The sequence below is a fragment of the Amblyomma americanum genome, chromosome 7, assembly GCF_052857255.1.
Source record: "Amblyomma americanum isolate KBUSLIRL-KWMA chromosome 7, ASM5285725v1, whole genome shotgun sequence".
Taxonomy (NCBI): domain Eukaryota; kingdom Metazoa; phylum Arthropoda; class Arachnida; order Ixodida; family Ixodidae; genus Amblyomma; species Amblyomma americanum.
The window spans coordinates 155,469,474-155,481,178 of record NC_135503.1 but is presented as its reverse complement, the minus strand read 5'-3'; the positions used below and the strand labels follow the sequence as shown (position 1 = coordinate 155,481,178).

At 44.7% G+C, this 11,705-nt stretch overlaps 1 long non-coding RNA gene across 1 annotated transcript; it reads right to left on the bottom strand.

The window, feature by feature from the left end:
* Positions 1 to 8,258: 8,258 nt before the first annotated feature.
* LOC144096702 (uncharacterized) lies at positions 8,259 to 11,429 on the bottom strand. Its single transcript, XR_013306816.1, has 3 exons — positions 10,699 to 11,429; positions 10,453 to 10,580; positions 8,259 to 9,936 (listed from the first exon to the last, which is right to left on the bottom strand). It is a non-coding gene; the product is annotated as an uncharacterized LOC144096702 (long non-coding RNA).
* Between the last annotated feature and the right edge of the window lie 276 nt (positions 11,430 to 11,705).

The window sequence follows — 11,705 nt, the reverse complement described above, 5'->3', positions numbered from 1 at the left end:
CGCAGTTCTGCCGAGTAATAGAGCCAGAAAGCAGAAAACAACGATACACTGCCCCTTAAATGCAACAAATTCTATCAGTGCACTTTTCATTTTCTAAGTAACTGAAGACAGTCATGCTCATGAGACTGATAAGGAAAATGAAATAAACGAATAAAATAAGTACAAAAGAGCAACATAAAAAGATTGGCAAAGCTTTAAGAAACACGAATATGGCAAGCAGGAGTGAAAGAGAAAAAAAAGTAAAAGGAAAAATCCCGTTATAAAAGCACCCAGTTTCTTAACGGGAATTTTTATTTTTTTCTGTCGCTGATACACAGGAGCTCGTCAAGTAAGCTGTTAAACTGTGGTAAATAATACCTACGAGTTCTTTTCCCATAATTAGTATAAACTCGTGGCACCATAAGTCTTTCCTTTGGCCTTAGTGTTCTTTGCTCACAGGTTCTTTGGAAACTTATGTCATAATAATTTGTTTTTAGAATTACATACTAATATCTGTCTTAAATTCAATAGGCTTAAATTATTGATGATATCTTCATTCTGTCTATTATTGAGTTGTGTCACGTACACACTATTTCTGGAAATCTTACGCAGCAGTTCATTAACTTTTGTTTGCCGAGTAACAGAGCAGCTGCCGTAGATTGTTACAGCGGATCATAGGATGCTTCCGCCTACAGACTGAAACACATTGTAACATGTTTTGACAGTTGCTCCTCGTAATTTGTATATATATGCCTCAACTTGCCTTAACCTTTTACAAATGTATATGACATGTTCATCCCAGGTAAAGAACTCATCTATGCGCAGACCCAGATATTCGACAGGGTGGGTATAAGGAACTGGGATGCAACAATTGTCACATCGCAGTCCATGAAGCCTTAATTCGCCATTAAGTTCGACGCACTTGTGAGGATTCCTAATGCACATGTTGAAATCGCCTGCTAGACACTAAATTGTCCATATGGTCAAGTTTTCCCAGAAGTTTTTCAAACTCGAACAAGAACTCACCTATTGGCCCGCTAGGCAGATGGTAAACTGCACAGATGACAAAAGTGTGTTCATCAGACGTTATATTTACAATCACTGTTTCCATGTGTTGTGTAGGTATGGCGGTGCGTTCAGTATTCCATTCGTTTCTAATGTACAGCAGAATGCCGCCTCCTCGACCAGTTTCACGGCAAAAGTAATATGACTGATAAGCTGACAACTCATGTTTCACATGTGGGTTCATCCGCATTCATTTCTGTCAACGCTATTACATCTGTTTGCTCTGGCTTCTCGGATAAATGTAAAAGAAATTCATTCCAATGCTTACGAATACTTCTTATATTGACATGAAGTAAATCGACGCATTTCTTATACCCTTCTTCAAACGCAAACTGCTTTGCATACACGTGCCATCCGTATAGGTCTGTAAAATTTGTGCACCCATTACACTTCCTCTAAGTCATCAATGAATGAATTCGAATGACTTTGTCTCCCTCTTTCTTTCTCATGAAGACCTTGCCGTTTCTTGTCCACGTGAATTTGAAATCTTTCACGCACTTTTGATTTTGCAGCCCACCACAACTGCCGAACATGACGAGTCATGTTGTCGATGATGTATAGATGTCTTCCGATTTTAATTAATCTCTCTTCGCGGCCCATGAATTGCGAACATTTCGATCATTGAAGCGGACCAATACTGGAATTTTTTCTTCTTTAGCTTTTAGCCTGTGAGCAGCATTGACACTCTCGGAATATGGTGTGGGCAAACCAATCTTTTGTGAAAGGAATGCCCAAACACTGAAGATATCTTCATTTTCCCTGAAAGGGATGCCGTGTATATTTCAATGTTCTTGCGCCATGAATACTGTTTAACATCATTTACAGCTATCTTTAGTTGTTTCGTCTCATGGCCACTTTTATCCAGTTGTTCGTGAAGTTCGCACATGTGTTTACAAAGCTCTGCAATGTTTTTTTTCATTTTCTGCAGTTTTTTCCATGATGTAATCGTACTGCCCTGATAAAAATTTACTCGATTCTTCTATGCTGGCAACTGTTACAGCTTGCTCTTGTGCCGTTTCTAAGATATCGTATTGTCTTGAACTGTGAATGCTCTATCGACTCCATCCTGTTGAGCATATCAGCAAGTTTCTGCAATGTCTCTGTTCCGTGTTGCACAAGGAGTTGAATATTGTCAGCTTCTGTCTGATTGACCTGTTCTCTGGTTCGGTAAACAATGGTCCTCTATACTGTTGTTATTGTCAGGCAGAAGACTCTATGGTACGGTTACTGTGTCAGTAAGGGTGAAAAAAAGGTACAAAATTCTTAGCATAGTGAAGCTATTATTTAGAGAATAAACAATATTGGAACATTTGCACCTCACAACATTGTTGATTTATGTCGTGCCCCATCTTTGTTGTCAATTTAAAGCACAGCAAAAAGTACAACAGCATGAAATGTGGACCGCATATAAACAAGGCGGCTTTTTCGGTACCTGTTGCAAGTTTGTTCTCAGTGACTCGTGAATATAGGACATGAAAAAATAGTTGCTGTCACGCGAGGACACCAGGGTGAAAACGGTTAAATGGCTCCGATACTTTCTTGCATGTTCTGCAACCTGTGGGTACAAAATATAAATCAGTCTTTTTGTGCCGGGAAAGCTGCATAAGAAAAGCAACGCGCCATATCTTTTTCTTTCTAGTGCTGCACCAAAGCCAGGAGGGCCCTTTATACCATCCTGGGCAGAATTTCTGCAAATAATTTCCTGACTCAGGGTGTAGGCAGCTTAGTGTGGTAAGGTTGAAAGGGCCCCCTGCATTACTTTGGAATGTCTGTTGGGTTCGTTGGTAGCCAACGGTTGTGATGGGGCACCATCAAGAGTGTTGCTGGCTGGTGTTGATGGAGAGTTCTGGGGCTCTTCAACACCATTCTCAGGAGTTTTGCAAGGGCTGCAATCACCCTCTCCTTTGTAGGACACCTCTCCTGTTGGCTGCTTGACTTGGGACACCTGATGATCTACAGCATAAACACCATTGGCGCAGCATGCCTACAGCTGCTTCTCTTGACAGTTCATGTGATCTAGACCTTGTCAAATACACACAGAGTATGTGACGCATGAGTCATATGCATTACAGAGTTGTCCTCAGTATGATATTGTCAAGCATCCAGAACCTGCATGCTTCCCAGCACTCTACCTGTCTCTCAATCTGTAAGCATGCCAACAACTGAACTTTAAACATGCAATTTTTCTCATCACAATGGAAAACGTGTTTCTAAGGTACTCAATTTCACAACACTTGTCAGAAACACTGTAGAAGATTGTAATTGAAAGCTTTTTGATCACCGAATACCAGTTTTTATGTATCATGAAGAAGCTGGAAACCATGATCAGTGAGTGAAGACCACAACTGCCAGACAGTAATTTTACCATTTTCTTCTATAGAACAGCATCCATTTCAGTTTCCGTACCAAAAGCTGTTATGGCGCAGTGATGTGCGCCTTCTCGACAAAACTTTTTTTACTGCTTCAACCAACAAATGCAGAACACTTTAGCGGCATCTGGTGACAAAAGCTTGAAGCACCTCATTGGCAGTGCGAAGGGAGGGTTCCTTTCCATCGAAGGACGCATTCGAGAGAGCGTAAACTAAAATAAAATATGACGAACACTCCCGAGAGAGAAAACAAATTCTACGCTCAACAAATATAATATTTTACTGAGATATGGTCATATCGTGGGATACACTGATATAGCAGCAAGGTCTCGCTGCAAGTGGCATTTGTCTGTTTTATGCAATTTTCAACAAAAAATTAAAATTATAAATCTTTGTTTCATATTGCAAAGCTCAATTCTACTACATGAGGCAACACATCATTTCCACCACAACCTCAAGACACGTTTTGGTTAGTCTTCAGTCCCTTCAATGTGAATTATGAAGAAACTACCCATACATCTTTCACCTACTCGCTCTTTTGTGGCTCTACTAAACACAAATGCAATAATGCAAAGCTTATTCGGCTCGCAACTGCAGCTGTGTGTTTCCTTCTTTCGAATAATGCACCAAACATTAGTGTATATGGATCACCATGTGGTTTTTGCCTATGACTGCTATATAATATATAATTGATTTTCTTCTGACATGGGTTCAATCCCTGCTGCGGTGGTCACATTTCGATGGTGGTAAAATGCTAGAGGTCCATGTACTGTGCAATGTCTCTGCACGTCAATAAACTCCAGGTGGTTGAAATTATTCGGTGCCCTCTACCACAGCGACCCTCATGGCCTGATTAGCTTTGGGATGTTAAACCTATAAAACCAAACTAAAACCACATTGAATTTCTACTCTCACCTGTTTCAATTTCACCGCCGCGATGGCTCCGTGGTTATGGTGCTCTGCTGCTAACCCAAAAGATGTGGGTTTGATCCCGGCAGTGGCGGTAGCATTTCAAGACAAAACGCTACACTCGTGTACTGTGCAATGTCGGTGCCCGTTAAAGAGCCCCAGGTGGTCGAAATTATCCACAGCCCTCCACTATGGTGTCTCTCATAGCCTGAGTCGCTTTGGGCTGTTAAACCCCACAGTCCAAACCAGCGCAGCTAAGCATCTCAGCTGCCGTAAGCAGGCAAGGCACCCATCGTCTTAGCAGCAAACGCGGGAGTAGTCATGCATAACATTGGTTCGGGCCATGGAAGATGCGTGACAAGTGACCACTTCATTCGAGCGTCAAAACTGTGAAAATTGGACAAGAAACCTGACAGCCCTGGGCGGCTCACCACCACATCTGTGCAACCCAGGCTACGCTAAGGGACTTCAAGTAATGCAGAAAGTTGAGCGAGTAGGTGATTCATTATTAAGCTTGGCACCAGCTTAAGTAAAAAGACACAGAAGAGGCACACGGGTCAGCGATTGTCCTGCAAGCCTCTTCTGTGTCTTGTCTTCCACTTACGCTGGTGCCAAGCTTAATGATGCTAGGCGAGCCACGTGCGTCGTCGGCCGTGGCAATAATCTCATCTCTTCCATTGTCAGCAAACAACGAAACAGCGAACGAACGTAAATGTCTGAGAGCAGATGTGAACATGAGTACATAAGTAGATGTTAAGGCAGGTAGGCGTGAAAGCGAGTGAGCTGAGTGAGTGAAAGGACTGGGATTGAAATCCCTGTGCCGCGCAATTCTCGATCGGTTTTTTTTTTTTAAATTCCGCGTGTCGATGGAATTGCATTATCAGTCGTGGGGTGCGGCCTGACCTCGGTGACCAGAACCGACAACGCACTCCATCACCAGAATAGGATTTCGCCACCCTGGTGCAGTATTTGGCCACAACTTCCCATATGAACAAACCAATTGAAGGCAAGCACAGCAGGGGGCGGCAGAAAGTTAGGTGGGCGAATGAGATTAAGATGTTTGCGTGGATAGGAACCGTGGCCCACAGGACAGGGTTAATTGGAGAGACATGGGAGAAGCATTTGTCCTGCTGTGGGCGTAGTCAGGCTGAGGATGAGCGATTGTAAGTGGACAAGAGTCTGAAGTGAGTGAGCCACTTCTCATGATGCTGTGGTATGAGGGAAATACAAAGTCGATGGAACTGCCATATAATGACAGCATTAGAAATGTTAGGTTCATTGGATAGAAACATTTTACTCCCGCAGTGGGCCTTTGCTAAATTTCCGGTTTATTGACTAGATACGCTGAATCGTCGCTGAGGTATAACTCGTTCTCTGAATTAACTGGCCTCTAGATTTTGACCTTTAACATGCAGGAAAGTTAGACGAAAAAATAGATTTGAACAGTTCAGTCAGCAGCGTAAAATTCAAGCTTACCTCGAGCGAGTAGCCACGATAGCAAATGGTTTCGTTGTGCTCATCGTCAGCTTTCTGTCTGCGAATTTTGAAATGCAGCTTTTCAAGACTTGCTCAAACCCATGGCAGCACTCGCGCCTCCGCTAAGTGTCGCCAAGAAAGAAAGTCGCAGACATGTGAAAAAAAAAAGCACAATCCCCTTCTTCCAGCCCAGCGGGTACCTTCAGAAAGGTTGGGTTATCTACAGTCTCGTCAGCAGACGTGTTGAGTCATGAGCAACGCTGATGTCCCAAGCGATGGGCCATCTTTCGTTCTTGCTGTGTGGAGCGCATCGGGCCCACGCTGCTCGTTATTTTCGCGTTCCCTTCGAAGACTCGAGCCATGATCCACTGCCGAGGTTTGAAGCGTCTCTGAATGTTGAAAGTGCTGGCTCTATATCTGTAATATTAATCCTGAGCGAAGTTTCAAATGCCGAAGTTTCTGCCAATGCAGGCCGCCATGCTGCTGTTGTCACTGCTACTGCCGCTGCCTCATTAACTGTGAGACAAGTGTTGATTTATCTTGCGTGAAATAATTATTTACTTTCAAATTTTTTAGATTTGTTTTATTGTTAACTTCTTATAGCACACTACACAAGATGAATGACTGCTTTTAGTGCGTTTCGGCAAAGTTGCACATGACTAAATTCGGCGGATTTTTTTTTTTTTTTGATCAAGCGTTAGTTTTTAAGATGGCCGCGCCCAGAAGATGCGTTTGTCCGTGGAGCTGCGGACCAGGCGATGGTCTAGTTTGGGAACGTTTGTTTTACTTCTCCCGAAGACGCTATTCTTTGAAATTGGTGTGGGTATAGCTGTGCTACACGTTAACATTTGTTTAGCAATGTTTCTTAGTAGCAGTGCTGGGGCGCGATTACGGATCAGTCTCAAAAAACTGTCTCAATATTGAGACAGTGACGTCAAAATGACGACACCGAGAAATGCCGACCGCCGAATCGGCCAATGCGGAGCAAGGAGGCGGTGGGCTCCGCCCCGAAACCACTAATCGCACGACAAGGGACCGTAGACTAATGTTTTGCAGTAAAAACGCAGTGAATAAAAACGAGTAATGTTTTATTTTGCTAAGTAACTGTACTTCAAACCCAACAGCACCAAGCAAAAGAACCAGTGTTTTCATTTTTGCAATTAAGTTTGCTGTTCAGTCACTTTTTTTGCCGCGAAGGTGTGCTGTCAGCGGTATAGCGTGAACATGTTAGTCTGAAAATGAACAAAAACGCAATGAAGAAAACAAGCAATGTTTTATTTTGGTAGTAAACTGTGTTGCAATCTCAACAACACGAGGGAAAATTAGAAGTATTCTCAGTTTTGCAATTAAATTTGCTGCAGGTTAACTTCTCTTGCCATGAGGGCGCGCTGGCAGTGGCATAACGTGAACATGGCGGCCTGCAAGAAAACAGCTGATTCCATGGCTAGTTCCTGTTTTTTCGCGTGTCGTCTAAAATCAAGGTACTTTGCGGATGTCTTAAGTGCGCAGAAAAATCTGATTGAAGGCAGTGAATGCTACGGGCCTGCCGAGATCAACTTACAAGCAGCGCTCGGCTCGAAAATCGACGAAGACAACTTTAGTCTGTGTTCTCGGTCGGCGCCTATCGATCGCCGAGTGACGTGTGGTTCTGTTTATTTTCTTTAGAAAATACCAGAAAACCATGAATCATCACATAGAAGCAACTGCCGACAGACAGGTGCAGCTGCTGATAGCTTGCAATCTCGGTGCGGGAAATGAGAGCCGACACGGCCTGCCGCACTCTTCTGCCTCGTAACCAAGTGTTGCCGCCCACACCGGGCTAAGCACTTGATGTTTCGTTTGTATTTTTGTAGCTCCGTTCGGTTTTGTTCAGTTGTTGCCGTAGTTTCTTTTTTTTCCTGTGCAAGATGCAGAAATTGTGATGCTTATGCTCCACTTTGTTTAGAGAGAAAGGAAGCACTTGACTTGATAACTTTGCTATTGTCACCGAGGAGAGAACGAGCTTGTTCCATTAACGTTATTTACTGATCATGTAGTAGATCCAGGGTCAACCTGGAAAGAAGTAGTTTGCTTGTATAGAGGCTAATTGCAACTGGGCAGAAAGTTGAGCAAGTTTGTTCATGTTTGCTGGTACACAGCGCTTGAATTGCATATGATCCAGGGCAGTGAGGTAGGTAGGACAGGGCAGTGATGTTGGTATAACTGGGTTTGGTGAGGGCAGTGTTTGAAGGGCTTTAAATACTTTGCATAGCTTCTAACATGCACTTCCTTTCAGGTCGGAAGACCACTTTTTTTTTTTTTAATTATGGTCCATCATATCTGAGACACCCTGTATACAAGCCACTCCAGTTTGAAAGGGAACAGCCAGTTGAAAATGACTAGGACATTAAATACCTAGGCGAAAAGTAGCTTGAAAGCAGTTGCTCTTATCACACATATTATACGATAGCACAAGGAGCTTGTCCGGCCATTCGGCATTGTCACTGTCTCGTGTCATCATGGACAAGACTTCATAGCCCTGTGTTACGCAAACCAAGCTAGGTGTCAGTTATGGGGCAATAACCGAGTGCTCAAAATTTCCCACAATGGAGCTGCCTGTATATTCTTAGAGCTGTAGAGCATTTCCAGTAACGGTGTTGCATGATTTGTGATTGTAAACTAACCTCTAATCACACACCATCTCCTTGATGATGTGTCTGTGATGTTTACACATCTTTGTCTATCAGTGAAGATGTTCTAGTCATTCAGCAGTCATTGTAGCCACTGCACCTTACAATCTTTATTATGCATTGTTGTACAGCGGTTTCCTTGCAGTAGGTACAGCTTTTAGCACAGAGCGAAACCCCTAGCCACACACCATTACGCTAAAAGCTTAGCTTTGGTATTTACACTACTTATATGTGCCAAAATGTTTTGTAGTCCGGAAAATGCATCATGTACACTGTACTATGCCATATTTATTGTACAGGTAGCCTCTGCATGAAAGAAAACATGCACTTTGAACTCAATTTTTCAGATTTTTTTTTTCTTAACTGCACTCAGAAATGCCATACGGTAATTGTACATCAAGGTAAAGTATGCTTGTATGTACACTGCCTTTTCTGCAATAGAAACACTCGTGTCAAATGCTGTGCCTAAAAAAATAAACGCGCTTACTGAATGTATGATGCAATAAAAAACAGCTTTTTGATTCCAACAAGCATCACAAATATTTCATGCCTTATTCCAGCACTACACGTTTGGTTCATGCATGTTCGTCACACAGGTAATGACCACAGGCACTCCACCAAGCTGGAAGGAGACGGCAGAGAAGGGGCAGGTGGGCTGACATAAGCATTGACAAAAGAGAGTTCAAAATGATGCTTTTCAGAAATTGGGCGAGCTGCTTCAACACCTTTTCCGTCTTCAGGAAGAGACTGTGCAACACGCTGCTGAGGGACTGGAAGATATACTAGCAAACACACTGAAAATGAAGTGGCAGCCGGTGGGGGGCACTTGTTTGTCACTGCTGGCTTCTCGCTGCACACAGGTTGGCCAAGGGCACAACCACATCACACAATTGCTCACACACTTGCAGATGTGTGTTGTGCAATGACACAAGGAAATGACAGTGGCAACAGGGGAAGAGTGCCTGATATGACTCTCTATGCCAGCATGGTGAGTCGTCTCTGGACGCTAGATTTTCCATCGCAACTGCCGCTGCACCATCCCTCGGTACGCCTTCCTCTGGAGACGGGTCGTCCTAGAGAGGCCAAAAGTACAGCACCGCATGCTCTTCTCAGGAGGCAGGTGAGGAGGGATCCTGTCTGTACGAGGCAGCCACCATTTAGAGGTGGCCAGTTGTTATCTGGGTCAGAGGTAGTGTCGCCTGCACCCTCTGCTGATATGGGCACATCCAAACAGAGGCTGTGAAGTGCAGCACGTGCGGTGATGATGCGCACTGTCCACTTCCACTGGCACTGGTGCATCCGGTGTCCTTGAAAGCAACGGAAGCAGCTCTTCGGCACACCAATGCAGCGCTCAGCCACAAATTGTGTGAAAGCATGTGGCGTGTTGTACAGGCCTTCTGCTGAGTCAGGTCTGTAATGTCATGCAACTGGTGCAGGCAGCCATGGCTCCAGTGGGTAGACATAGTCTCCTGCATAACAAAAAATGATGCAGCTAAGCATGTCGTTTTTCAGTGATCTCAACAGCATTACAGGACACTCTGCTATACAGTAGAAAACTCACGCCAAGTAGCCCACATCCAGGCTTTGCTGAATATGACATTCAAGAGCATACATACATGCAGGATTTAGATGTATAAGTGAGCACTAGTGTAAGGTCAGTCTTTTACCACCATATTCATATAAATGATGCGCTATGATTGCCTACAAAACACAAGCGCTGTCAGGTGCATTTTGCTTTGGTTTCTTCAACAGGAAAGGCTATGCATTTCAACAATGTAATATGTGTCCTGTGTTTCTGCTGCAATTATATTTAACAAAAGGAAAGGGTGGCAATACACTGTATCATACTGTAAAGTGTCTGCATTTGTGTAACTGTCCAGACTGATTCTTGTAGCTTTAGCAGATCCGGCCAAATGCATAGTGCTGGAGCTCAATAGATGTGACTGAGTTCGCCCGACGGGTGACACGGCTATTTTACTGCTTACCCAGAAAAAAAATCACCGTCGTCCAGCAGGCCTTCCTCCGCCTCGGAATGCCGCCAGACAAACGCGTCGCGGAAGGATCCGGGTCAGCGCGAGTCCACGGCCAGGATGCACATGTTCGCGCCACAGATCTGAGAAAAAACAAGCACAGCCCGTACTCACTCTCGCTGCCGAGGCCCGCACTTGTAGCTCATGCACTTGTAGCACTTGAACTCATGCGGTCAAAAACAGTGGCCGAGGTATACTCACTATTACGTCCGCAGCGTAGAACCGCTTGCGGCTCGTTCGCAGCACTGCCCCCAGACTCCTTGATAGTGATGAGTGCCCAATCGACACACCCGACGACGCCGGAGATGCTGCCGCGGCGAACGTTTAGGCAAAGGACGCCCTCCTTCGCCGCCGCCTTCCCCTCGGGTCTCCTCGGAAAGCGAACACCCCCCTTCTGTTACCCAACGTTGACATTGGTCTCCGCTGCCCGCCGCAAAGGCTTGTTCACAGTCGGTTGGGCTGCGCCGACGTTTTCTTCATTTCCAACGGCGCCTTGAAACCCACCGGAGGCGAAGAAGCGCAGCGCGCACAGCACTGCCGCTCCACTGACAGCGCACTCACCCGCGCACCTCCCAGTTCAACGGCGAGTTCGTCGCACAGACACTGCGCAGTCTCCTCGAAATAACTCTCCCGCGCGTCAAAGTCGTCTTCATGCACCCTCCGACACCGTTGCTCGCGCGGTCACCCGCGTATACGACGATGTAAACAGCCGCCATTTTCTGTCTCAAACGTGTTGATACTACTTTTTCCAGTCTCAAAAAATCGTCTCAATCTGCTCGCATAATTAGATGGCCAACGTCACCACTTCTGCGCCATTTACGACGTCAGTCAGTGACGAAAAAAATCAAAATGGCCGCCGACCAATAGGAGAGAGCCAAATGATATACTTTTTGAGACAATTTCGATTGAGACTGATCCGTAATCGCGCCCCTGGTCTTCTGATGCCAACTTTTTATTTGAAATGTCCGATTACAGGACAGACATATGACGGAAGCAACAACCACTGAAACCAAGGCGCATAGGGGAGTGTTTCTATTTGTTTTAAAAATGAATTTGTGGTGCTGGTCAATGAGAGATTAATAATGTATTCCATCGCTGTAAGGTAATCATAAGAAATCAGAAGAAAAAAAGCCACATGCCGCCGGCGGGATCCAAACCCACGATCTACGAATTTCGCGTCCGGTGCTCTACCAAGTTCGGTTAGTTCA